General features: G+C 42.0%; 1 protein-coding gene across 12 annotated transcripts in view; it reads left to right on the forward strand.

Moving 5' to 3' along the window:
* Positions 1 to 26,527, forward strand: part of FHIT (fragile histidine triad diadenosine triphosphatase) — a 1,114,957-nt gene that overhangs the window by 119,071 nt on the left and 969,359 nt on the right. For 4 of the 12 annotated variants that reach the window (XM_089781282.1, XM_075938441.2, XM_089781278.1 and 1 more), the window contains one exon: positions 6,235 to 6,442. The exons of the other annotated variants lie outside the window; for them this stretch is intronic. The gene's annotated coding sequence lies outside the window, so the exon portion shown is untranslated. The remainder of the gene's footprint in view (positions 1 to 6,234; positions 6,443 to 26,527) is intronic. 12 annotated transcript variants of the gene reach the window in all.

Raw genomic sequence — 26,527 nt, forward strand, 5'->3', positions numbered from 1 at the left:
AAGTCAGAGGTGCTCACGCACCACCGTTGCAACAATTCTTGACACACAAAGACATCTCAGTGGTGCCAGTACCAGAATCAACTTTCGTCTGCACCAAATAATCCAAGGGTATTGCTATATCCCAGCAACAACTTTCCAAGTGTACGTCAGATTGTGTCCAATCATGCTACCGAACCCAGAATATAGAACCCCCTGCTGGAGTCAGGTCTCATTCTGCTCAACATCCATGGCATTCCTGCACAACATACCCATTCCAGACATTTGTAAAGCTACCACATGGGTGTCAGACCATACTTTTGCTAAGCTCTATGCTAGGGGTGGCCAACCCATTTAACAAAGAGAGCCGAAACAGCGGCAGATAACATGCGAAGAGCTGCACCAGAATTGTTGAGAAAAAAAGAGGCTGCCCCTTTAAGAAACAAGTTTAGGCTTTTTGGCCATATCAGGCTCCCGTCGATGGCCGCCATATTGGCTGCCATTTTGAATTGCTGCCCCAGTGAGCACAGGGGAGCTGAGGGTCAGGGGGTGGCCGGGGGCGGGGAAGTCCATTTGGGGGAGGGGAGGGGAAGGGAGCGGCTTTGCGAGCCGCACTTTTGTGGGAGAAGAGCCGCACGCGGCTCGCAAGCTGCGGATTGGCCATACCTGCACTATGCCATCAGGCAGGATGCCAGGGTGGATGCCATAGTAGGCCTTACTGTTATGACCTCTGCCATGATGCACATAACTCCAAAGTGCCCCCAACCATAGTGGGTACTGCTCTAGATTCACCTGCTGTGGAGCAGCCACAGGAACAGCATGTGGAGAGGAAGAAGGGGTTACTCAGCCTGTGCAGTAACTGAAGTTCTTAAAGATGTGTCCCCCCATGGGTTCTCCACAATCTAATTTCCTCCCCTCTACTTTGGAATTATTTAAAAAAAACCTCTACGGTAGAGAAGCAACTGAAGGGGTTGGGCTATGTTTGCATTGAACGGACTCCATCGATGCCATGAGACAGCAGCTCCACATGTGCAGCCTGACCAGGCACTGCTACCGATCAGCAGCTCCAGGATGCGCCATCACCTGGAGTGGGGCACCCAAAGGGACACACATTTTGAAGAACCTCGGTTACTGCACAAGGTGAATAACCTTCTCTTCATATTCAGGGCTTGGTTCTAAAAATAGTAATGCCAGAACTCCTTGGACCTGGCTCTCTGTTCCAAAGGGAGAGCTGGTGGCTCAGCAACCTATCCTGAGCCCAATGGAACCCTCAGCTCTCTTTTCTGGAATGAGAGATGTGAGCCAAGGTGACCGAGCTGTCATCTCTCCTTCTGGATCCGGCCTAGAAATTGAAGAAGTTGAGGTGGCAGCATGAGGAAATGGCATTCTTGCCTCCTCCACTATTGCTTCCAGGCCTGCTCTAGAATGAGAGAGGATGCTTCAGCAACCTTGCCTGGGATACTGAGATACCATCTCTCCTTCCAAAGCAAGAGGGCCAGGTCAGAAATACGTGTTTTGTCACAACTCGAGCTCTTCACATTCCTTGTTTTGCTGTAGACTTGTGAACATAGCTTTTAATATTCTGTGCTGTTTCCACATGGGTTCCATCACCGCTAATACTCTTTGTGTAAATCAGTTAAAAAGTTCTGAATATTTAACAGCAATTAAGATAGCAACAGATACACAAGTTGACGATCTGATTTACTGTTCCCTAGCAGGCCATTCACAAAATGTTCTAGGCCACATTGTACATTTGCTGGTGCTAACTGATTTTACAAGTATTTCCCCATAGGTATTTATAAGGGAAGAAGGATTATAGAGAAAAGTTCAAATGCAGGGTCTAACATTTCTGAAAAGGGTAGCGAGGTTGCAAATAGAGTATAATCCTCCATTCAACACCCATGCTAAGATGGATGTAAGCTAAACTGGCAGTTGCAAAAGAAGAATGCAAAGTCTGGTGGTGTGATCCTAAATGAAAGCTACTCCACAGAGGAACTGTTGGTGGGGTAGTGGTTACAGCCATTTTCCATAGCAGCATCTCCATTGCAGTGCTATACAAATTCCCCAAGTAAGATGGCAACAGTACAGACTAAGTAATGTAGAGTTCTCTCTCCATTGAACAAGCCACCCTGAATACGAGTTAAGGACAGTGAGCAGATATTGGCAGTTTTACACTTTAAGAAACACAGTTTTGCTCGCACCTGCAGTCTCAGATCTCTCTCCTGCTGTCTTTTCCTTTCTTGGCAGTGAAAGCAGAAGGTGATGCAACTGTGGAGTTTTGGACTGGGAAAAGCAATTGCATTAATTGACAGGCATCTGTTACTGGTTGGGAGTGTTAGGGATCTTGATAGTGAGGAATCCAACACAAGAGATTTTGTGGTATGGAAAAGAGATGGACATTTAAAGTACTGGGAGTGGCACTATATGTGAAAGAAAATGTAGAATCAAATTAAGTAAAAATCTTAAATGAACCAAAATGTCCCACAGAATATTCCATAGAATGTTCCATAGAATCTCTATGCATAGTAATTCCATGCCCTAATAATAAAAATATAACAGTAGGGATCAATTACCAACTACCTGACCAGGACCGTGATAGTGACTATGAGATTCTAAAGGAGATTAGAGAGGCTATCAAAGTAAAAAACTCAATAATAATTCAACTATCCCATATTGCCTGGGTACACGACACCTCAAAATGGGATGCAGAGATAAAATTTCTTAACTTAAATGACTGCTTCTTGGAACAACTGGTTCTGGAAAATAGCTAATATTTAGTAAAGAATAAAATTGTCAGATACATAGATAAACATAATTTGTTGGGGGAAAAGTCAACATGGTTTCTGTAAAGGGAAACCCTGCCTACTAATCTACTAGAGTTCTTGGAGGGGGTCAACAAACATGTGGACAAAGGGGATCCAGTGGATATATCATGCTTAGATTTCCAGAAAGCCTTTGACAAGGTCCCTCACCAAAGGCTCTTAAGTAAAGTTAGTTGTCATGGGATAAGAGGGAAGTCCTCTAATGGATTGATAACTGATTAAAAGACAGGAAACAAAGGGTGGGAATAAATGGTAAGTTTTCCGTGTGGAGGAGAGGTACTAGTGGGGTCCCCCAACAGTCTGTCCTGGAACCAATCCTATTCAACCTATTTATAAATTAACTGGAGAAAGGGGTAAACAGTGAGGTGGCAAAATTTACAGACGATACTGAAGTACTCAAGATAGTTAAGACCAAAGCAGACTGTGAAGAGCTTCAAAAAGATCTCTCCAAACTAAGTGACTGGGCAATAAAATGGCAAATGAAAGTTAATGTTGATAAACGTAAAGTAATTCACATTGGAAAAAGTGATCCCAACCATGCATACAATATGATGGGGACTAATTTAACTACAACTACTCAAGAGAGAGATTATGAATAGTTGTCTGAAAACATCTACTCAATGTGCAGCGGCAGTCAGAAAAGCAAATAGAATGTTAGGAATCATTTAAAAAGGGACAGAGAATAAGACAAAGAATGTCATATTGCCTCTGCATAAAACTATGGTACGCCCACATCTTAAATACTGCATACAGATGTGGTTGTTTCATCTCAAGAAAAATATATTGGCATTGGAAAAGGTTCAGAAAACCAGCAACAAAAATTATTTGGAGTGTGGAACAGGTGCCATATGAAGAGATTAAAAAGACTTGAACTTTTCAGTTTAGAAAGGAGGAGACTACGGGGGTGGGATATGACAGAGGTCATAAACTCATGATTGATGTGGAAAAAGTAATAAGAAACAATTATTATCTTATTCCCATAATAAGAACTAGGGGCCACCAAATGAAATTAATAGTTAGCAGGTTTAAACCAAACAAAAGGAAGTTTTTCTTCACTTGGCACTATCAACCTGTGAAACTCTTTGCCACAGGACGTTGTGAAGATCAGGACTTTAATAGGGTTCAAAAAAGAACAAGATAAATTCATGGAGGTTAGACCCATCAATGGCTATTAGCTAGGATGGGTTGGAATGGTGTCCCTAGCCTCTCTTTGTCAGAGGCTGGAAATGGATGACAGGAGAGGGATCACGTGATGGTTACCTATTCTGTTCACTGCCTTTGGGGCATCTGGCACTGGCCACTGTTGGCAGACAGGACACTGGGCTAGATGGATCTTTGTTCTGACCCAGTATGGCTGTTCTTATGTTCTTATTTATTTATTTTGTGGTTTATGAGGTTTTCGCCCCAGATGCCATTTTATGTTGTGCCATATTCCTGATGTAAGAAGGTAACAATCAAGTAGATAGTGGGTCAGAAATTTTCAAAGGAAGGTTTTTGTGTTTTGGATATTTTTTAACATCATATTGAAAATGTTCCTGTATTCTTTATGAAAGAATAAATTATATTTACTCAGATTTTGTGACTAACCTAACCCAAGGTGCCATACAAAAGGCTTTAATGTACTACCTCAACAATTATACTTGATCATAATCACTGAAGTGTGCTACCTTTTACATTCAGTAATGTGATCAGTTAAATCATTTAATAGGTTCTTTTCTGTAGACAGTGATACATACGTCCTGTGTGGTTAGTTCTAATAAATCAATATAATTTGCCTGGATTTTCAAATATCTAACAAGAAATAGCACCAACCTTGAGTATTGTAACTCAGGAAATAAATTAAGTTTTCAGAGTTTCCACTGAGGCAGCTGCTGTACCATACCATCAGAGTTCCATAGCATTCCATAGCCACAGCTGTCTAACTGGAAGGAGAGTTTCATATTTTGCACCTTGACTGGGGAAATAACAAGAGAAGTGCTGTCAAGCTTTTGTTGCTATCAAATAATACTTTTGAAAATGACAGCATACAGTGTGGTTAACTTATGGAGGAAATCAACTATGCATTTGCAATGTTTAATAATCAGTTCCAGAATAGAAAGTGATTTTGTGTCGATGTCGAGTCACTACAAGGAAACTTTGTCAATGGATATTTTGTGCCTTCTAAAATTTTGTTCTAAGTTCTTGTATCATGCCCATCAGAGTGATATTTAAGCATCTTTGAAAGCATAAAAATAGTCATTTTTTATAAATGACTGGGTAACCAAGCTAGCTGCCTCTAGTGAACTTCCTCATGATGTATGTCAATGCTTCAGTCAACCTGCCTCAGTTACTACTCTTGGGTGGTTAAAATTAAACTTCAGGCTATTACTTGAACCTACTTGGGGACTGGGTTCATTAATGTAAAATAAGCTGTCAATAAAACTCAGCCCCTCCCAACAAAATCTATTAATAAATCCACATAACCTAAGATTCTTCTTCAAGTGATGAAACAACATATAAATCTATTAAATTTCTTCAATTTTTCCTCAGTTCCAAGTTTTTGGGTTCTATCTTTCCTGTTCATTAATAAACAACAACAATCCCCCCTTTTCCTCAAAAAAAGCAAGCCAAACCCAGTTCTTCATCATTCTTGTTCAATATGCCTGGTTCCTCAGGCTTTAAATATTGTGCCTCCTGCCAGGAGGAATGTTGTTCCTAACTGTCAGGGTGGTCAAACACTGGAATAAATTGCCCAGGGAGGTTGTGGAATCTCCATCTCTGGAGATATTTACCCTCATGTATAACGCAATCGTACGCAGCGAAAAGCTTACCCCTTCCATCCCAACCACGCGCCCACTCCACTAAAGCCATGGCCACATCTACAGCGTTTCATAGAGGGGTATCTCTGAAGGACATCTGCAGGACGGCAACCTGGCCTCACATGAGACCTTCGCTAAACACTATTCTGTTTCTCTAGGCAGTCGTTCAGATGGGGCAGTGGCGACTGGCGTGCTCTCCGCAGTGGATAAATAGGGACTCCTTGCCCTCCTTCCGTTCTGGCGACTACTGCTACACAAGCGGCAAGGAGTCCTGTGGCACCTTATAGACTAACTGCAGTGTAGGAGCATAAGCTTTCGTAGGCAAAGACCCACTTCGTCAGATGCATGTAGGTCTTTGCCCACGAAAGCTTATGCTCCTACACTTAGGTGCCACAGGACTCCTTGCCGCTTTTTCAGATTCAGACTAACACGGCTACCCCTCTGATACTGCTACAGAGTCACCTATAGTGGAGCACCCACGGGAACATCCCTGAAGAAGAAAGCAAAGTTACTCACCTTTGGTGCAGTAACTGTCATTCTTTGAGGTGGTGTCCCCGTGGGTGCTCCACTACCCACCCTCCTCCCCAGTTTGGAGTCCTCTCTCTCTCTCTCTCTCTCTCTGCTCTTGTCTCTTACAGACTCCGAGGCGGTCTCGAGTAACTGGCGGGGGGCCGGACTGCGCGAGACAGAAAATAGCACGAGAGCAGCGAGCCCTTGGCACATTCGTGATCCGGCCAAACACTGCTCATCACAATCTTCCGTCTGCGGCGCTGGTGCAAGCCCAGCACCCATAGTGGAGCACCCGTGGGGACACCACGTCGAAGAACAACACTTACTGCACCGAAGGTGAGTAACTTCACTTTTCCATGTCAAAATAATTGACTTTGGCTTTTAAAAATTGTTTTTATAATATGAAATAAATTCAAAATGACTATCCATTTCAAAACAAAAAATTAAAACATTTGAACCTGGAACCAGAATGTTTCATCCTTACCAAAGTGTGTTTTTCAGGGTGTTTTCTGGTACTGAATTTTGTCTAAATGAGTTTCTTCCCCCAGAATGTTTTGATTTTCACAAAACAGTGTTTTCTGATGGAAAACAGATGGAAAAATGTTGAGCACTTTAACTCAAGGATCGGCAATCTTTTCAAACAAAAGAGCCAAACTACATCAAAATTCAGAACAAATGGCCAACAAAGAGCCAGTATAAGAATGCCCATTTGCACGACTGAAATACAGATTAATAGTACTAATAACTGATACGAGGATTAATACTAGCATAAATGAAACATTGCCCTCAAGGAGTTTGTTTAATGGAACTTCTCCTGCTGTATCTTTTCACACATTTCTTTGAATTTTACATCATAACTGGTCAAATTCATCTTCATGCATGCATTAAGCTGTCAGTCTTGAGCACATATTACCTTTGGTGTGATTCAACTAAGAGAAAGCCTGCTCACACACATAGGCGGAGCCAAACATTGCAAGTAAGGCCAAGGAGACATTCTGCATGGTGGTGTATATGACAGGAAGGTCTTTCCAAGTTTGCAGATTTGTTACTCACACGCATTTTTCTATCCCTCCCACACTTTAGGGACACACATCTTTACCCAGTTCCGAGGGCTCAGGGCGTAACTTCTGCAGGTTTGCAGGGCCTTTTGCCACTGAAAGAGCCTTACACAGTAATATTCTTATTCTTTATTTATTGACAATTCCCAAGCAAGCAGAATACCCATGCTAAGCACACAGTGTCATGCTCACCAAGCCTGATAAAGGCAGGCAAACTTCCCCTGTTGGCTAGGCAAGGTCAGTCTCTCTGGATCTTAACTGTTGCATGTCACAGTCATGCAGAGGAGTCCTGGCAGCTGTGGTCTTAGGCTGTGTCTTGGAGGCGAGTTCTTCCAGGTTTTCCTTCCGTTTTCTTGGTGTTCCTTTCCACTTCCCTTTTCTTCTTTTCCCTTTTCCCCCTTCTTGCTGGTCTGCTTCTTGTACCCCAGTTTATATAGTGAAACTTGAGTCCTGCTTAGCTATATTTTAACCAGTTAATTTAGTATAATTTTACTAACCAATCATAACACACTGTAACAGAATTACGTAACCAATCATACCCTGCCATCTTAATTAATTTACACCTAGCAAAATTAATTATACAGCACACAGAAACAGTTACAAAGCAGACATAGATCACACAGAGAAACAATAGGAAAGTGAGGACAATAATCATAAAATGAGAATTCCACAACCTCAGCTATTGATAAGCAGTTTCTTGCCAGACTAAATGCTGTTAACTAAGGTTTTTTTACCCATCTGGATATCTATTTCTTTGTATCTTTATCTGGTAACAGTGAGTGTCATTAGGACAGGTTCTCTTTCTCACAGCCTGGTGTGACACTCTTGTAATGCAATTTAGATGGAATGTGAGTATGTGATTCCAAGTTTTACACCTAATGGCTGCTGCTCTTCAATCTGGCAGCAGAGGAAGGCTTCAGTTTAGGTCTACCAAAAGGGTAGAGAAAAACCATATTGTTACATAGTGATAGAAATGTAGCCGTGTTAGTCTGGTGTAGCTGAAGCAAAATACAGGACTATGCAATCTAGTTATCTTACCCATTACCAAGATAGCTTCCCCAATTATCACCTCTAATACCATTAACTCACAAACATCCCACTCTCCCCACCTCTAATATCATCAACTCACAGACACTTACCTTCCTTCCTTCCCCCACCCCCCCGCATCCCCCTCCTGTTCTGAAATGTGATTTGTCCTTTTCATATGTGTTCATTTTTTTAATTGTATCCTTTGGTATATATGGTTGTGACTATTTTCTTCCACTATTTGATCTGAGGAAGTGGGTCTGGCCCACGAAAGCTCATCATCTAATAAACCATCTTGTTAGTCTTTAAAGTGCTACATAGTCCTGTATTTTGCATATTGTTACAGATTCAGATTATCATCATGCTCCAATTTCTTCATGTCATCCCATTTGTGCAGTTTTGCCAATCTTGCACGTTGTCGAGCAAGGTATTCTAAATCAGAATTTTTCCACACAGATATTGGACTCCTTGAAATCTGTTATTTCCATTTCCAAATTGCTGACTGAGATGCCAGGAATGACTGTCAGATCCAGTCCTTCAATGGATACTTTATATGGACGAATCATAAACTTAAACAGAGCACTATGTTTGCAAAAGTCAACAAAATGAGACTTGAATGCCACCAGGCGCTCAGAAACAAACCCGGCAAACTGCTGCAAATCAAGGCTGTTATTTGGATTGTCTCTCTGATACGAATCACAAAACATTTGTAATCTTTCAAAATGTGCCAGTCTGCCCATCTCCATATTTTTTATAAACACAGTCAATTTTGACTGGAATCTAAACACTGCCTGCTGCATAGTCAGGACTGTATTATTTTTGCCCTTGTAGCTTAAGGTTCAGTTTATTCAAATGCCTGGTAATGATGATAGTAAAATCTGAGCAACCAGTCACAGTCTGAAACCGTGGTGTGTGTGATACCCTCCATATGCAAAAATGACTTAATCTCATTAATGCAGGTGGTAAAATGAGACAAAACTTTGCCACAACATAACCAGTGAACATTGTGCAATTAGTAAATCGGGATATTTGGAATCTGCTTCCTCGAGCAGTGACTGAAATTGATGGTAATTACGGCTCATGCAAGAATCCAATTGACAATGCAAATCACCAGTCCCATTACATTTCTGAGGTCGGTTCCACAGGATTGCACACAAAGTGCCTCCTGATGCACAATGCAATGAAAGTTCAAAAGTGTACGCTTGAGCTTTTCTGACAAGAGTAAGGAATCCCCTGTATTTGCCGATCATGCTAGGTGCCCCATCCGTACACAGAGACACAAGATTATCCAAGTGTATGTCTTTCTCGTTTACAAAGTTTATCACAGTTGTAAGGATGCCTTCGTTCCTTCTTTGATTTTTCACTGGTAATAACTCATTCATTTCTTCATGCACAGCATTTCCACATGTATATCATCCCAGAATACACAACTGATTAATGTCATGTGTGTTGGTTGTCTTGTCCAAAGCCAAGGAAAAATAAATATCTGTACTCAAATTTGCAATTATTCCTTGTTGATTTGATCGGCCATTTTCACGGCTCTGTTATTATTAGTTTTTGCTGATAATGGCATGTCTTGACTTTTCTGAAAGATTTTGTCTTTGTTGTGAAATTCATCAAATAATTCATGACCAATTTTTAGAATGCATCTCTTCATGTAATCCCTGTCAGTGAAAGGCTTCCCCTCTCAAATGGTGCTGTGTGAGCTCTCAAAACATGCAGGGTTTAAGCTCCCATCTTTTCTGACCATGCCAGCAGGCTATTTTGTCCCATGTTCTTTTTTCGCTGCAGCTCCTTGCAGGCTATGGTTCATGTGTCACCCTTGGGGTATTTTGTAGCAAATGCTGCATGTTTTGTTTGTTACTTTGAGAATAGTCTCTCACTACAAATGAGACAGGGTGGAGATCCAGACCTATCCACAAATGCAAAGAAGTCTGTCCTCTCCTTTTTGAAAATTTTGGTACCCATCATCTCTCTTTCTCTTTGCCATTTTTACTGTTAGGGGGTCACAAAGTTCACATGAAGATAAAAAGATTATTTGAAGGCTATAAATGTGTGGAGTTCCGGGGTGTCCAAGAAATTAAAAAGAGAATATGCACAACTACCAGTGAGTGAAGAGAATGGATGGTAGTTAAAATGAACAGTTACAGGTGAAACAGACCCAAAAAAACCCACAAACCACCACGGACTTGACATGGGTAATTATTTATTTTTAAAATTTTGAATTAAATTTTCATTTTGATTTAAAAAGTTGTGTGTATTTTGGGAATGACAAAAGAGCCATATGTGGTTCTGTACTGAACCATAGGTTGCAGATGCCTGCTCTAACTGCTTGTGCAGCAGTTCTTAATCAAGTGCTTAACTGTAACTTGCACAACTTCTGGGTGTGATATATGGTCTTATCTAGGGGCACAGAGATTACGTGCACAGAGTAATGAGTCTGCTATATAGCATTAGCTACTAGCCATCTTGCTTTTAGCTCAAGTGGTAGAGGCTCATGCACTAAGCTCCCGAGTTTCCAGGTTGGATTCCGCCTGTCGACATTAGATAACTTCAAGCACATCAATTGTTCCATTGCTTTGCTGGATTGGGGACTGAATGCTCAGCGTCTTGCAAGATTGAACTCTGGGATGCCACACATTTACAACCTTAAAATAATAAGACAAAAAGGCTGCACTGGAACCTCCCTGTATGTGTCTTCGTTCATAGTACTGTGTGGCTGTGGGATGATGCCGAGTTTACTGTCCATGCCTTATGCTTCTTTGGAAAGCTGTTGGCTAGCTAGTCATTTTCCATTCATGTTCAGTTTTTTAAAGTTGCTTTATCCTTTCTTTAAATGGACACACTCTTCAAAAAGCACTTTTAAGTTAAGACTGGAATGTATCATTTATTTCTCTACCATTTAGGGAATGTGCTTATAGGAGATGCTGGATTGAATGCCCTGGAGAAGAAAGTCCTTTATCAATTTGCATTTTTTTGTACTGAAAATGCTTTTGTTCTTCATAATTGTCATGTCATTCTTTTCTTCCCCTTACATACACTGAACCTCATTCCTTTCCCTTCCACAAACAATAATACAACATATAAAAGCTGATGCTTGCCTTAAAAATATTTACAAATCTGATGCAAGTTTCAAGTGTGTATAGCCATTACCCATAATGTTTTTAAGTTTATTGTTCCCAGAAATATGTATTTCCTAAATGTCTATAAGTTATTCAGTTGCTTTCATAGCTATTAATGGAGAGGTTCTTTCAGTGTTACATTTATCATTTTTGCTCTCCATCATGGAAATTATGTGGCTATATGAATGCTCTTTTACCACAGACAATTCCATATCCACTAGGGACTATCAGATAGACACACTGACTTAAAAGGAACATGAAATTACAGTTTTGCTTGACTACTTAGAAGTAGGAATAAAATAGGTTCATAGGAACTAGCTGGAGAATATTACTTGACATGGTTTTTTGCATTAAATTAGCACATTACGCTGGAACCACATGTGTTATTCATAGATTCCAGGGCCAGGAGGGATAATTGTGATCATCTAGTTTGACCTCCTGAATAACACAAGCCATAAAATTTCCCCAAATAATTCCTAGAGCATATCTGTTGGGGAAAAAAAGATCCAATCTTTATTTAAAAATTGTCAGTGAAGGAGAATCTACCGCGACCCTTGGTAAATTATTCCAATGGCTAATTGTCCTCATTGTTAAAAATTTACATTTTATTTCCAATCTGAGTTTGTCTAGTTTCAACTTCCATCCCTTTGGATCACATTACACCTTATCCTGCTAGATTGAAAAACCCATTATTATATGCTTGTTTCCCACATAGATACTCATAAACTGTATTCAAGTAACCCCTTCACCTTCACTTTCTTAAGCTAAATAGATGGAGTTCTTTGCTTGCTGTAAGCCAGGGGTTGGCAACCTTTTCAAATCAAAGAGCCAAACTACAAGAATGTCCATTTGCATGACTGAAAATTTACAACTTAATATTACTAATACAGGCAGTCCCCGGGTTACGTACAAGATAGGGACTGTAGGTTTGTTCTTAAGTTGAATCTGTATGTAAGTCGGAACTGGCGTCCAGATTCAGCCGCTGCTGAAACTGATCAGTTTCAACAGTGGCTGAATCTGGACGCCAGTTCTGACTTAAACACAGATTCAACTTAAGAACCCCAGGCATCCCCAAGTCAGCTGCTACTGAAACTGATCAGCGGCTGATTCCAGGAAGCCCGGGGCAGGGGCTTCCTGTAGTCAGCCACTGGTCAGTTTCAGCAGCGGCTGACTTGGGGATGCCTGGGGCAGAGCAGCTGGGGTGCTGCCGGGTTGGTCCAGTAGCGCCCAGAGCGGCACTACGGGACCAACCGGCAGCACCCCAGCTGCTGTACCACAGGCGTCCAGAGCAAAGCCGCGGAGCACGGGGGCAGCGGGACAGCCCATACGCGTCTGGGCTGTCGGCTGCCTGCGTGCTCCGCCGCTTTGCTTCCTCTCCCTGGTCTGCTGGAGATTGACATGATTAGTACTAGCATAAATGAAACATTGTACTCAAGGACTTTGTTTAATGGGACTTCTGCTGCTGCATCTTTTCACACATTTCTTTGAATTTTATATCACAGCTGGTCAAATTCAGCTTCTTGCATGCATTAAGGCTGTCTTCTGTCAGTCTTGAGCACAAATTACCTTTGGTGTGATTCAAATAAGAGAAAGCCTGCTCGCTCATATAGGTGGAGCCAAACATTGCAAATAAGGCCAAGTTGACATTCTGCATGGTGTTGTATGCAACAGGACGTTTTTTCCAAGTTTTCAGATTATCATCATGCTCCAATTTCTTCATGTCAGCCCATTTGTGTAGTTTCGCCAGTTCTGCACGTTGTCGAGCAAGGCATTCTAATCAGAATTCAGCTTGGCAAATTTTTCCACACAGCTATCTGACTCCTTGAATGACTGTCAAATCCAGTTGTTCAAAAGCTGCTTTATGTGGACGAATCATGAACTTAAACAGAGCAATCCTTTTACAAAAGTCAGCAAAACGAGACCTGAATACTATCAGAAGCTCAGAAACAAACCCAGCAAGGTGCTGCGAATCAAGGCTGTTACTTGGATTCTCTCTCTGATACGAATCAGGAAACATTCATTTTGGGAATGACAAGAGATATTTGGTTCCGTACTGAGCCATATTTGGCTCTAGTGCCATAGGTTGCAGACCGGTGTTGTAAGCCATATTTTCTAGTCTTTTAATAGTTTTTGTGGCTATTCTCTGAACCCTTTGAAATTTATCAACATCCTCCTTGAAGAATAGGTACCAGAACTGGACAAGGTATTCCAGCAGTGGTTGCAACACTGACAAATACAGAGGTAAAATAACCTTGAGATTCCTCTATGAATCCCAGGATTGAATGATTCCGTTTGGTCACAGCTTGATATGGGAATTCATGTTCATGCCACTATTTCTGAGTTCTGCATATGACCTTATATATTCTCTCTCTCGCCATATTAGAATGTATATTGTTTACTTGTTCCCTGCTTACCAAATGATGCAAATTGCTCTGCAATGAAGACCTATTCTTCATTATTTTTCACTGTTTACCATTATTTATCAATTGATAGAAATGTTGAATAATCTAAGGAAAAGAATTTATAGTGTGCCATATTAATTTTATGTTGCTCAAGTTTTTTTAATCAAAATGTTGTGCAGTACCTTCATAGCTTCTGTTTAACATCCTAAAGAGATATAAGTGGAATGGAAAGAGTGCTTTATCACCTTATGATGAAACTATATCATCTGTTTTCTCCCAATATAGAAACGTAATAGTTATTGAACACATTTATTTTTCTCCATTATTTTGATAATTCTACCATTTCCATCTACTAATGGATGAGTATAATTATCAAGATTATTTTGTTTCCTAATATTTTTAAAAAACTTTTTCAGATTGTTCATAATTCTGCAGGTTAATGATGTCTCCTTGTGTCCTTTTGCCTTTCTTGTCAATTTTCTATAATTTTTATTTTCTCATTTATATTCATTACTACAAACTTCCCTTTTTTGCCATTTGTATGTAATATAAACTTTTTTAGAGTTGCCTCTGCTTCCCCTTTAAACCAAGGTAGGTTTTATTTCAACCAACACAGCCTTCTTTTGGCATTGTGGCTTTTTTGGGGGGTCTCATAAGGTATTCTTAAATGATTCCCAATTATCATTCACCTTTTTCTAATTAAGTTCTTCCTCTCAATTCACTTGGCTCATAATTATTTTCGCATTTGTGAAGTTGGCTGTATTAATGCACAAGTGTGTGTGTGTGTATTTATTTATGTCCAGATAATATTTTGCTTGCACATTATACATGTGATCAAGACTTGATTACGTTAAGATTGCCATTAATTTTATATTCTATGATTGTTTCCTGTTTATCTGCTATGACAGGCTCTAATAAAGATCTATGTTGGCTGAAACATTTCTTAAATTATAACGTTGTTATCTATAATGTTTAGAAAATTCCACTCATATTGCTGGCAGCATGAAACATCTATTCCTGGGGGAATTCCATGCCACTCTACAAGAGCAGAATTGATATCCTCCACAGATTTTTCTCCCTGTAGAACAATTGCTTCTGACTGCGAGGTGAGGGGAAGCTGCAGTTACATCTTTCACCATCTAGGAGGCTGATATGATGCCAGAAGAAAAAGAACATGAGGACAAGTGCAGCTGTATGTAACTGAATAGGGAGGGACACATGGAGAGGGGGTAGCTATGCTTGGCTGAGAGAGGTGAGGTGCAAGGACACATGGGTACAGGGGAAGTGGACATGCAGGGTGTAACGAGGACATGTGCAGATATGCCAGACTGAAAGGGGACTGGGTGTGCATGAACACACAGAGATGGGGCAGATGTGCCTGACAGAGAGACATTAGGGGTCAGCCAGGATCCGCATTGGGGAGGTTCCCCAACAATCCTCCCCACTACATCTGATCCAGACTTTTCCCACCCACACCCAACAACCCTCCATGTTTATGCCCCGACTTCTTCCCATCAATTACTTCCCTCTCCCTCAGTTCCTCCATCATCCCTGACTCTCAGAAATAGTCTCTGTACTATAGATTAAATTAATTAATATGCCTAGTAAGGAATCTGTCAAAAACATTTCCTGAATCTATTTTGTTGTCTGTATTATTACACCCATACTGGTTGGCAGGTATTTTAAAATAAATTACCAAAATAATTGAAACTGGCATGATTATATTGTGTTTTTGACTACTAATATATGAACACTTTAAAAATGCTGTGCAGAGAGTAGATGTCCAGCATATGTAACTAAAATTGAAGTCCTTCACAATCATGTATTGTTTTCCCATCTGCCTTATAGATAGGTTTGTAAGAAGGTGTTCTTCCTATTCGCTAGTGTGACTTTTGCAGACAGCAGCTAGTATCCAATCTTGTGCTTTATCCATTAGGACATTGGTCTATAAACATCCATGATAATTTTGTTCCAAATTATCAGTGGCATGCAAGCAAATAATGTCATTTTGATATAGAGTGCCACACCCTCCTTTGCTTACTTCATTGTTCCTAAATAGGTTATCACCATTGATTTTTACATTCCAGTCATGCAAATCATTCTATAAGGTTTGCCAGTTAGATCGAACTTATGCTCTTAAATAAGCAATTGCAATTCCCCTCCTTCTGCAGACTCCTGAGATGGTGCATAGATCATTTAAAAATTTCTTCTCTGCATGTTCTTTGATTCCTTGATTAATTTGTTCTCAACATATGGATTTTGTGCTAAATGAATGCTCCCGTACTCACTCTTTTTACTTAACCCTTTTTTTTATTAGTTTAACCCTTTCCTAACTACTCTTACCAGCCTATTCTTGAGTGGTTGGTCCCCTTTCTACTGAGGTGAAGGCCCCATCTAAATTATACAGCCCCACTCCTCAGAGAAGGTGGACCAATGTTCCATAAAACCCTTTCTTCACTTGTGGGAGAAGAAGAATCTCAGAAAAGTTTGCATGGTCAGCTTCTTTAGCATACTTCTGAGTTCTTTGAAGTCATTTCCCTTCTGTGAGATATATCATGACACAGTGTCGTTAGTGCTGATATGAACCATCACCAGAGGTTCCTTGCCTGTCAACTTCAGAATTTTAGCCAATCTTAGAATGACATCTTGTGTTTTGGCTCTGTGAAGGCAGTACACTCTCTTGTTGTCTCCAAAGTTTCCATATTGAGGATTTGTTATTGAATTGAAAATTCTAGCTGTGTGGAATTTTTCTTGGCCCTCTTCTCTTTGGTGTAGAGTATGCTCATCTTCATCTATCTTCAGTTACATAAAATGCTGCTGCGACTCCTTTGCCTTTGTTGGTTATGAACTTCTAGGCCTCTTCTCTGACTTCCTGTTGCTTTAATTTCTTGGTGGTGTGTTCCATTCTTCCTTTAACGTGAGGTACTGATGTTTCTAAGCCAGGCTGCCTAGGAACTCTGCAGCTTCTCTGATGCTGAGTAGCACTGTACTTTGCCTCTATAATTCAGGAATTTTTTCCTCCAGCACAGCCACCAACTTTCACTTCATACACAGGAAGAAAGAATATGACACACAGGCTGTAGGTCATCAGCCCTGTTCTGTTGCTAGGCATCTTGATATCACACATACATACTCCTTCCAAAACTCACCTGTTCACTACTTCTATTTATGGCTCTCAGGTTTGCCTAGCAAATTACTTTTTATACCAGCTCTTCCCTGCTTTGCTCAGCTGAGCTCCAGCTCTCAGCACCAGGGAGCAGTCAATCAGAGATTTCAGACAGCTGGATTGACCACAACTACAAGGGTTAGAGCCATAGGTCTAGAATAAAGCATCTTGCTTACTCAGGGCTCACAGGTCAAGCTACACAACCCATAAACAGAGAACAAATGAAACCATCAACCAAACAACCTATGAATCGAGCAGATGCACCGCTCACCATGTCCCACTATTGCCAAGCAGAGTAGCAGCTTCTCTCTCCAAAATGCCTGTTCGCTGACTCTGTGGTATCCAGTATGTACCATTAATAAGAGGATGTTTAATAAATTCTCTATTTTAAACTGAACAAATTTGCTGTCGAATCAGCAGTGAAGAATAAACATGGAACCCTACAATATCATTTTGTACAGCTTTAGTAGGTTGTTGAATTAATTAAATGGAAGGAACTGCAGGATCTCAAGACTGTGGCTTCCAGGGACAAACTGGAGAAATGGTCTGAGGTAAATAGGATGAAGTTTAATAAGGACAAATGCAAAGTGCTCCATTTAGGAAGGAACAATCGGTTTCACACATATAGAATAGGAAGTGACTGTCTTAGAAGGAGTATTGCAGAAAGGAATCTAGGGGTCATAGTGGACCACAAGCTAAATATGAGTCAACAGTATGACACTTGCAAAAAAAAGCAAGCATGATTTTGGGCTGCATTAACAGGAGTGTTGTGAGCAAGAAGTCATTTTTCTGCTCTACTCTGGGCTGATTAAGCCTCAATTAGAGTATTGTGTCCAGTTCTGGGCTCCACATTTCAAGAAAGACGTGGAGAAATTGGAGAAAGTCCAGAGAAGACAGAGAAGAGCAAGAAAAATGATTAAAGGTCTAGAAAACATGAACTATGAGGGAAGACTGAAGGAACTGGGCTTGTTTAGTTTGGAAAAGAGAAGACTGAGGGGTATGGAAGAAAACAGGGGACATGATAGCAGTTTTCAGGTATCTAAAAGGGTTTCACAGGGAGGAAGAGGAATGAATTTTCCTATCTTGAGCTACGTTTACATTGTGGGTGCTATTTCAGGATCTCAAAATAATGGGTGTGCTACTCCAGGATCCTTGTAATCCTTGTTCCACATTTCAGAATAGGGCTTTATTTCAAAATTACCTCAAAAGAAGCTACGTAATTCGCGTAGCACAAATTGCATAGCTCATTTTGAGGTAAGAGTGCAGTGTAGATGCACCCTTGGAGTGTGAGGGACTCACCTTTCAAAAACAAGACTGTGCTTGGTCCTGCCATGAGGGCAGGGGACTGGACTTGATGACCTCTTGAGGTCCCTTCCAGTTCTAGTGTTCTATGATTTATGATCTCAAGACTGTGGCTTCTTCATACATTTCTGTTGGAATCTTCAGTGCTACTAAGGTGCTTGTGCACCGAAAGGGTTGGCGATGTTCGAAGGAGAGAGCCCCATGCCTTGCTCAGTTTAAAAAAATAAAAAGCAAAAAATTTGAAAACCTGACAACATAATTGTTCAATTTCTATTACTAATGCTCCTATGTGAAGATCAGGCTCCTTAATTCACAACTTCAAAACGTTTTTTTTTCTGGTTGATACTTTTAATGTTTGTGAACACTCCAACAGGGTTGGATTAGTTATATTTATCTGAAAATAGACTTGCTAAGAGAGGGTCAGTAGCAGAGATGAGAATGGAAATTGATTCAAAAGCTGTTTGAGTGTTATCTTTGGTTTAATTGAAAGAAGTGTGTTTGACAGGCTCAATTATCTCCCCTCCCTCCCCCCACACATCTCCATAGCCTCTTCAATCTTGTCTCATAATATTCATTGACTAGATTAACATCTACTAGTTGGGCAATTATCTGTAAAGTCCCCCTTTTAATGTCTGATTAGTCAAGAATCTGTTTTTCACCAATGTAAGATTGAAGCATTGTAAACCAATCTGTTCTTCTGCCACTCCCCCCCCCCCCCCCCCCCCCGAGCAGCTTCAGAGAGAGCCACAATGGATTTTCCTAACTTGAGCTATGTCTACACTGTGGGCATTATTTCAGAATTTCGAAATAATGGATACACTATTCCAGCATCCTTGTGATCCTCGTTCCAGAAGGATTAAGGGACATTTCGGAATAGGGCTTTATTTCTAAATTACCTCGAAAAAAGTTATGCAATTCATTATCATTTTGAGGTAAGGGTGCTGTGTAGATGTACCCCTTTGAATGTGAGGGACTCGCCTTTCAAAAACATCCATCTGTTCTGTTAACCTGAGGCCAGTTCCACACTCCAAAGTTTTGCTGGCATGGTTGCTATTGTTGTACTAGCCAATTAGTCCGTCATAAGACGAGATTTTCAGGTCTCTCCTCCACGTCAGTCTTCTGTCCTGAGCCTCCGGTCTCTCGCTCTGTCTCTCTCTCCTCCTCTTACTGTCTCCCCCCCCCCTCTTTCTCAGCTCTCCTTCTCCTCCTGCCTCTCTCTCTGTCTCTCTCTTTCTCTTCTCCTCCCCCTTCTGCCTCTTACTCGGGGGCCCGCGGAGCCCAAATGGCTGTTTGGGCGCCGCACTCCCCGTGCTGCATGGGGGGTGGGGAGCCCAAATGGTCACTTGCGCCACTTGCTCCCACGCGGCGGCCTGGCTGAGCGGCGCAGAAGTCAGCCGAGCGCCATGGCAGGAGGCGAAGGGTGGCGGGGCGGTGACGTTCACGGCCACGGGTCAGGGCTTGGAGCCGCTGTCACGCCACATGTCACTGCCCCGTCCCCCTTCGCCTCCTGCCGTGGCGCTCCGCTGATTTCTGCGCCGCTCAGCCAGTCCGTCGCGGGGGAGCAAGCGTCCGTTTGGGCTCCCCCGTGGCGGCCCGGCTGAGCGGCACAGAAGTCAGCCGAGCGCCATGGCAGGCCATGGCCCCGCCCTCTGGCCATGTACGTCACTGCCCCACCCCTTTTACCCTCCTGCCGTGGCGCTCGGCTGACTTCTGCACCGCTCAGCCGGGCCGCCGCGGGGGAGCAAGTGGAGCAAGTGGCCGTTTGGGCCCCACACTCCCCATGCAGCACGGGCCGCCCAGAGGGAACAGCCAGCATTTCAGCAACAGTGCCCACCCCCAGAGGGAACAGCCAGCATTTCAGCAACAGCGCCCCCCCCAGAGGGAACAGTCAGCATTTCAGCAACAGTGCCCACCCCCAGAGGGAACAGCCAGCATTTCAGCAACAGCGCCCCCCCAGAGGGAACAGCCAGCATTTCAGCAACAGCGCCCCCCCAGAGGGAACAGCCAGCATTTCAGCAACAGCGCCCCCCAGAGGGAACAGCCAGCATTTTGGCGTTAGATTCACAGACACAGGGCTACTATATATATGATGTCAGTCAGTGGTGAGAAGAAAATTGTACCCCTTAGTGAACATAGTTTTGCTGGCAAATCCCCCAGTGTAGACACAGCTATGCTGACAGAAGTGTGCTTTTGTCAGCTTATCTTAAAATGTGGTTAGGGAAAGTTGTGGTACTATGTTAAGAAAAATACCTCCTCCTTTTGGCATTGCTGAGTTTATGCCCGGAGACAATACTAGTATAGCTATACTGTCAAAGCATGTGTAGTGCAAACAGGGTCTGACAGCATCCTGATCTTAGCCTTCATATTGTTGTTCCTTAGACAGAGAGGCTAGCTAATACGTAAAGCCATATTGGGTTGCTTCTGGGAGGAGAAATTGATGTGAGCCAGGCATTTATTTGCTGCAGTCCTGTTGATTTACAAATAATGTGCACAATGGTCTGGTTCCTTGAACACCGGAGGAACAAACAGTATCAGGCAGCTTTCTTGCTCCAGTTTCCAAGCTTGCCACCCCAGGGAGTCCCAGAGCTATGTCTGTGCTTCCTCTCAAGGCCTTTCGTGTAGCTTCTCAGTTGGTTTTTGCCTCTAAAACCTGACTGACTGACAAACAGCTGCAACCAGCCAGTACATGCAGCCAATCCCTGGCAGAAGCCTTCTTATTCTCCCTGAGTTAATTTTTGCTCAGGCCTTCCTTGCTAGTCCAATGCATTCCTTGGTGGCTTCTATTGTTTTAGCTCTTTTATTCCACAGAGGAGCTTAATTGGTTCTTCAGTTTAGCCTGAATAAAGGATGGCTATCATGCCCATCAACTTTAATGAGGTTTGTTATTGCCTTCAGATCAAAGACATGCTTGCTGGCAGCCATTAACACCTTTCAGCATAACAACGTATAAAATTAATTGGGTTCTCTCCAGTCTACCAGCCTGCAACAGTGGATTTTTTATTTCCTTAAGAAATAAAATATTGCATCTTGCCCTACTGTCTGTAATATTAACTGTCATGCAGTTTTTTTCCATTGGACTTCTCTAATGGCTTCATAATAGTAATCACTCATCCATCACTTCACTGGAGTTACTCTAACATCTCCAGAACCGTCTTTGGTTGAATTATTGGTAGCGGACAGGAGAGCCTTTTCTGCGTATGAAATCTAATGGCTTTTGAGGTCCTAGGCTATTAAGATGTGCACATGTCCCTTTTGACACATACTTTTAGAGCTGGGACTTTTTCATGTGTTGCTTTTAAGCATGAGACAGCCATTTGTGCTTTGCCGGTGCTCATGTAGCCTGGGGAAGAGGGACCAGTGAGGCATATAGACAAGACATGAGGTATCTAAGAGCCATATTCCTCAGACAAAATGCATAAATTACTAATCTGCAGTCCATGCCAAAACAATTGTTTTCCTAAAAATGTAATTGAAATGCTCCCTAAGGCTGGAGGGACAGCTGGGCTACCAATTCTGAAATGTATTTAGGTTTTACTTACTGAACTATAATTGAATAGAAAAATATTAAGTAGAATCCAGTAAATTATGGCAGATTCTTTAAGTAAAGGCTTATGTAGTAACTTTTGTGCTGTGCTGCCCAGTGACAAGACAACAGTTGCCTGGGAGAAGTTATCAAAAGCTTAAGACCAGCTAGACAGTTGGGTATTTTTTTAAGGGAATAGTACCTTTTGACAATAATGACAGAGGAAAGATATTTTTAAAAAGGAAAACTATATGATAGTTTTAATAATTAATCTGCAATGCAGTATTTGTATGGTATGGTTTGGTTTGTTAAATTTGGATTTTATTGTGGATGCAACTTATAGTAAGGCCACTTCATTTAGCGAGTTCTTCAGATTTTTTTTTATCAAGTACTTATACTGACATACCTTGTCTATTGTTACTGCTAAATTAAATTTCACTTTGACAGCTGACCACCACGTCAGACTGCAAGGGAGCATTTTGTTCTTTGAGCCAATGTGACATGGAGGAAGTGTTTTATCTGTGAACATCGTCTTTTGTAGCTCTTTCTTACAAATATCCCTTAACAGGCTTCAAGATACCTGAGAAGAGTGCATTTTTTTATTCTCTCTTGACATTTTTTGCAGTGTGAAAGTTGCGAAGTATTGAAAGCACAGATCTTACCTGATTAATGTAGCATTTGAGATTTTCAACTTCTTGGCAGCATGTCCCCAAAGATATTTCATTTTTTTCCCGAAGACATAAAGGAGTAAACAGGTATATACCTGCCAGGAAAAAAAAGCCAGAAAATAGAAAGGGGAACATATTTTATTCCTAAATTTAAAAAATACTGCACAACAAACACACACATCTCACTGGAGCTTTTCTTTGTGAATAGGTGAGTAATTTTAAAATAAATGAACATCTCTGGTAGAGGGCACCTCTTATCTGAGCATAACATTGTCATGAACAGTTTGTGAAAGGTATGAAGAAAAATTGAGTTGGACTGATGCTGAAATTCTGAACATGGCAGTAATTTTTATCAAATAAGAGGCACGATATCCTTATGTGTACAGTGGACCCATTGTTGTATATAGGAAGGAAATGTGAGAATGTAAGGAAATAAAAAACTCCTATGGTTTACATTCCCCACTCATTGTTCTGAATCTCAGATCCCTCAGTCTATCTTTCCCTCCCTTATTCCCCAAAGTCTCAACATTTTAGGGTAATCTTTCATTTTCCTCCCTTTGCCTTGGTTTTAACACTGTTTTAAAAGGCAAATCAAAACTGCTATTGATTTAAACCAGTTCAGATTCACTTTACATTGAGAAGCAGAAAATGTAAAACATACTGAGAGTATTGTTCACCCTACAAATCATGCCAACCATTCTAAGTGGGGGGAGGGGAAGCTAGTAAGACAGTATATATGCAGGGCCAGACCCCATTGTCCTTGATTGGTTTTTACTCAATTATGGTTTCAGTGTAAGAACGCCTGAGTATAAACTAAAATTCCAATCCTGCGAATACTTATATACTTACTTAACTATAGGAATATCCATGTACTTAAAATTAACCAGATGCTAAAATATTTGCAGGATCAGTGACTAAGGATTTTGGAATTTGGTCCATTCTGTTCAAGGCACAGTACATAGTCCTTGATCTACAAAACTATGACTATTCAAAGTAAGTAGGACATACATGTATGAAAATGTACAGTTCCCTGTTTGCAAATTTACCATGGTTCTTCAGGGTTACAGCCTCATCTTAATAAATTATATCACTATCAATAGAGGCTATGGTTTGGCATGCCTATAGCTAGCAGAGAAATGTAGGATACTTAGAAATGTATTTGTTAATCCAATTTAGTGAATTAGTAATTAAAATAATCTGTTAGTGAAGGATTAATTCAGTGTGTTTGATATACTGTAATATCACCACAGTGCTGTTATTGAACAGATGTGGTTACTGTTGTACAGATACTAGTGTGTCTAGTAAATGCGACTAAGAATGTAATGGAACAGTGTACTGAATTTAATTAGCCAATCCATTTTGCTATCTTATGTTCTTTCTTAAGTTATAAAGATGCCATTTATATATCTAGTCTATTTCCTGAGTTGTCTTTCAGATGCCTTGTCTCTGTAATATAAATTATCCAATTATTCCCTTCGAAGGGGTTAACATGTTTCTTTGCAGAAGGGATTGCTTTAATATGTAGTCAGTAGGTGGACCCTACTGAATTTCAAGTGTTATCAATATTGAAAGTGATTAAATGTTTGTATCGTGAAGGGAGGGTCTCAGACCAGAAACTTTGGGGTAGGGACACTGTTAGTGACAGAGAGACTTATGCAGCTGCCAGTGGCATCTATGGGACTGTTGACCTTAATGGAAGCTGGATAAGACCCTGATCCCTGTCAGTACTTGGCTGCTTGGTAGAATGGCAAATTGCATAAATCTTTAACAGGAACCCCCCACAAAAGCGGGGGGACTCAAATATTTGTAAATGTATCATGTAGGGATTTAAAAAGCCCATTCAAATAGTTAACTGGTTAAACAATTAAAATGAAACATGCTGTGGGTCGGGGGCTTCTCTAGCCTCACGCAGGAGGTTTCCTGCCGGGTGGGCAGCTGTGGGGGAAGGCTGCTCTAGCTTGCTGTACTACAGCCAGAGTCCAGCTCGCCAAGGGACTAGTCCGGACCACGGTGGCTGCAGGTGCGGGGCTGCTCCTGCCCAGTGCAGCTGGGGTCCAGCCAGCCAGACCTGCCGCATCGCAGGGGGGTGATAGTGCCAGCCCGTCAAGGTTGTGTATAATTATGTCTGCTGAGGAGGGGAGACAGGACACTGGGAAATAAGGCTCTGCAGTGTCAGAGTTATGGTACACATATTTGCTGGAAACGAAGCCTAATAAACATCACATTGCCAGCACTTCGGACTTCTGATCTTCTGCTTCCTGTCTGTGTGACAAGAGCCAGGAGAGAGGATGAAGGGAAAACCCACTGGCTTGCAGGATTTTGGGTAGCTGGATAATTACACAGTGTTCTAAGTAGAATATGAAATGAATATGTATCACCTTGTTTGCAGTCCTTTGTCAGCACAACTTTCAGTTCCTTGCTCCTCCTCCCTCTCAAATCAATACATTCTCCCTATCGAGCTCATCACCGCTGCTTCCGATCCTCTGCAGTCTGGCACCCCTTTTCACTTCCCCATGTCACTCCACCATGGAGTTTCCCTCAGGGATAGCATGGTCCCCAACATGCACATAGTTCTCAAGACATGGCTAAAATGACACCCTACAACACTCTGTCCAGTGTGGTTCTAGCCACAGTGGAGGCAAAGTCCTCATAGTTAGAGGCCTTCCATTGAGCCTGTGTGGAGGCTGTTGTTGTTTCCATCCAGGGCGATAAGGATCCTACCTAAAGGAACCTTAACTTTTGATACTGCCTCCTGGAGGCCTGCAGTTCTCCCAGTGGATGGAAGGAAGCAGCTGCTCAGAGGCCCAGCAGGGGATGCTACAAAGCCAGAGTCCCCTGAGTCAGTTGGGAGACTTCACCTGTCTGACACTTACAACACGTGGTGCTGATAGCTGGGTCTCCACCTGGCACCACGCTTTGCCACCAGCATTGCACTCGCTTCCCATTCCACCAGATGGCAGGGTGGGATCAGCTACCAGGCAGAGCAGATTAGCTGGGTGTTTGGCTGTTGACTCTCTGGCAGGTGCAAGAGGCGGGTCATGTTTCAGCATGGGGGGGGGGGGGGAGTGAGAATGCCACTGCTGCTATTGAGGCATCCGGGGAAGAAAAGGGAGAGGTGGAGGGAGATCGTTGGCTGTTGCTATTTTGGGGGGAAACAAGGGTGGCACCACCATCTGCTGAAGCAGGAGGCTCTGTGTGATCTACCTTGCCACTTCACACAAGTCCTTTGCTGAGACAATGAGACCCACCCATCCTCTGCCCCTACCACAGTTCACGCTTGTTGGGAGGGTGGGCTTAGTGGGACACCCCCACTGCTAGAGCAGCAGTCATTGGAGCCCAGCATTGCTGGTCATTGGACCAAATAAGGCTTCCCTCCTCAGCTCACTGCTCCCCATCGTTGTGTGGGCTGGCATCCGATCCTGGAGGAGGGAAGCCCCTGCCTCCATCACCTCGGCAGAAAGCGCTTCGTGATAAGCGAGTCCCTTTGCCACCCACTCCTCTGCTACAGTCCTGCCTTCTAAGGACAAGTTTCAAAAAGGAAGCTGTCGTCGCTCATGATCTTCTTCCAGGCGTATGTACGATATAATAGAAACGTACTGATCTTTCGGATGACTTAGATGCATATTGCTAACCCCATTTTCAGTCAAGTCAGTTCAGGCATGGTTTTAATGGCCTTATTACTGACTATGTAGAGTAAATGCTGATCCTTTCTTTCATTACGAGAGTCTGCATTGCAGCAGCAGAGCAAACAGAACTTCGGCTGTCAGGTAGACATCAAAGGTGTGTTTCTTAGTTTGATGTTCAGTTTGCCAGGCCTTTTTTCTCAGCAGGTCAAAATCTTCTTTTGTTCTTTTGAGCACTTTGGAATTAGAGTCGATAGCAGTGACACCTGCTGATGAGGGCAGTGATACCAACTGCAGCCTTCCCCAAAGCAGCACTCTCCAGTGACACTGGCAGATGATGAGGTGTTTCAGATCTGGGAAAGCTTCACAAATAGCAATTGGTAGAGAGTGAAAACTATGGAATTGGTTAAGATTTAAACACCTTAAGACAGCATTTGAAAAATGTATGTTTCATGTGTCTTCTGTGACTTTTTCCCCATTTCCTTGGAAGAACGTTAGCATTAGTAGCAGAAATCTTTTGATGTATTAACG

The sequence above is a fragment of the Pelodiscus sinensis genome, chromosome 11 (assembly GCF_052426305.1).
Source record: "Pelodiscus sinensis isolate ZL-2025 chromosome 11, ASM5242630v1, whole genome shotgun sequence".
Taxonomy (NCBI): Eukaryota; Metazoa; Chordata; order Testudines; family Trionychidae; genus Pelodiscus; species Pelodiscus sinensis.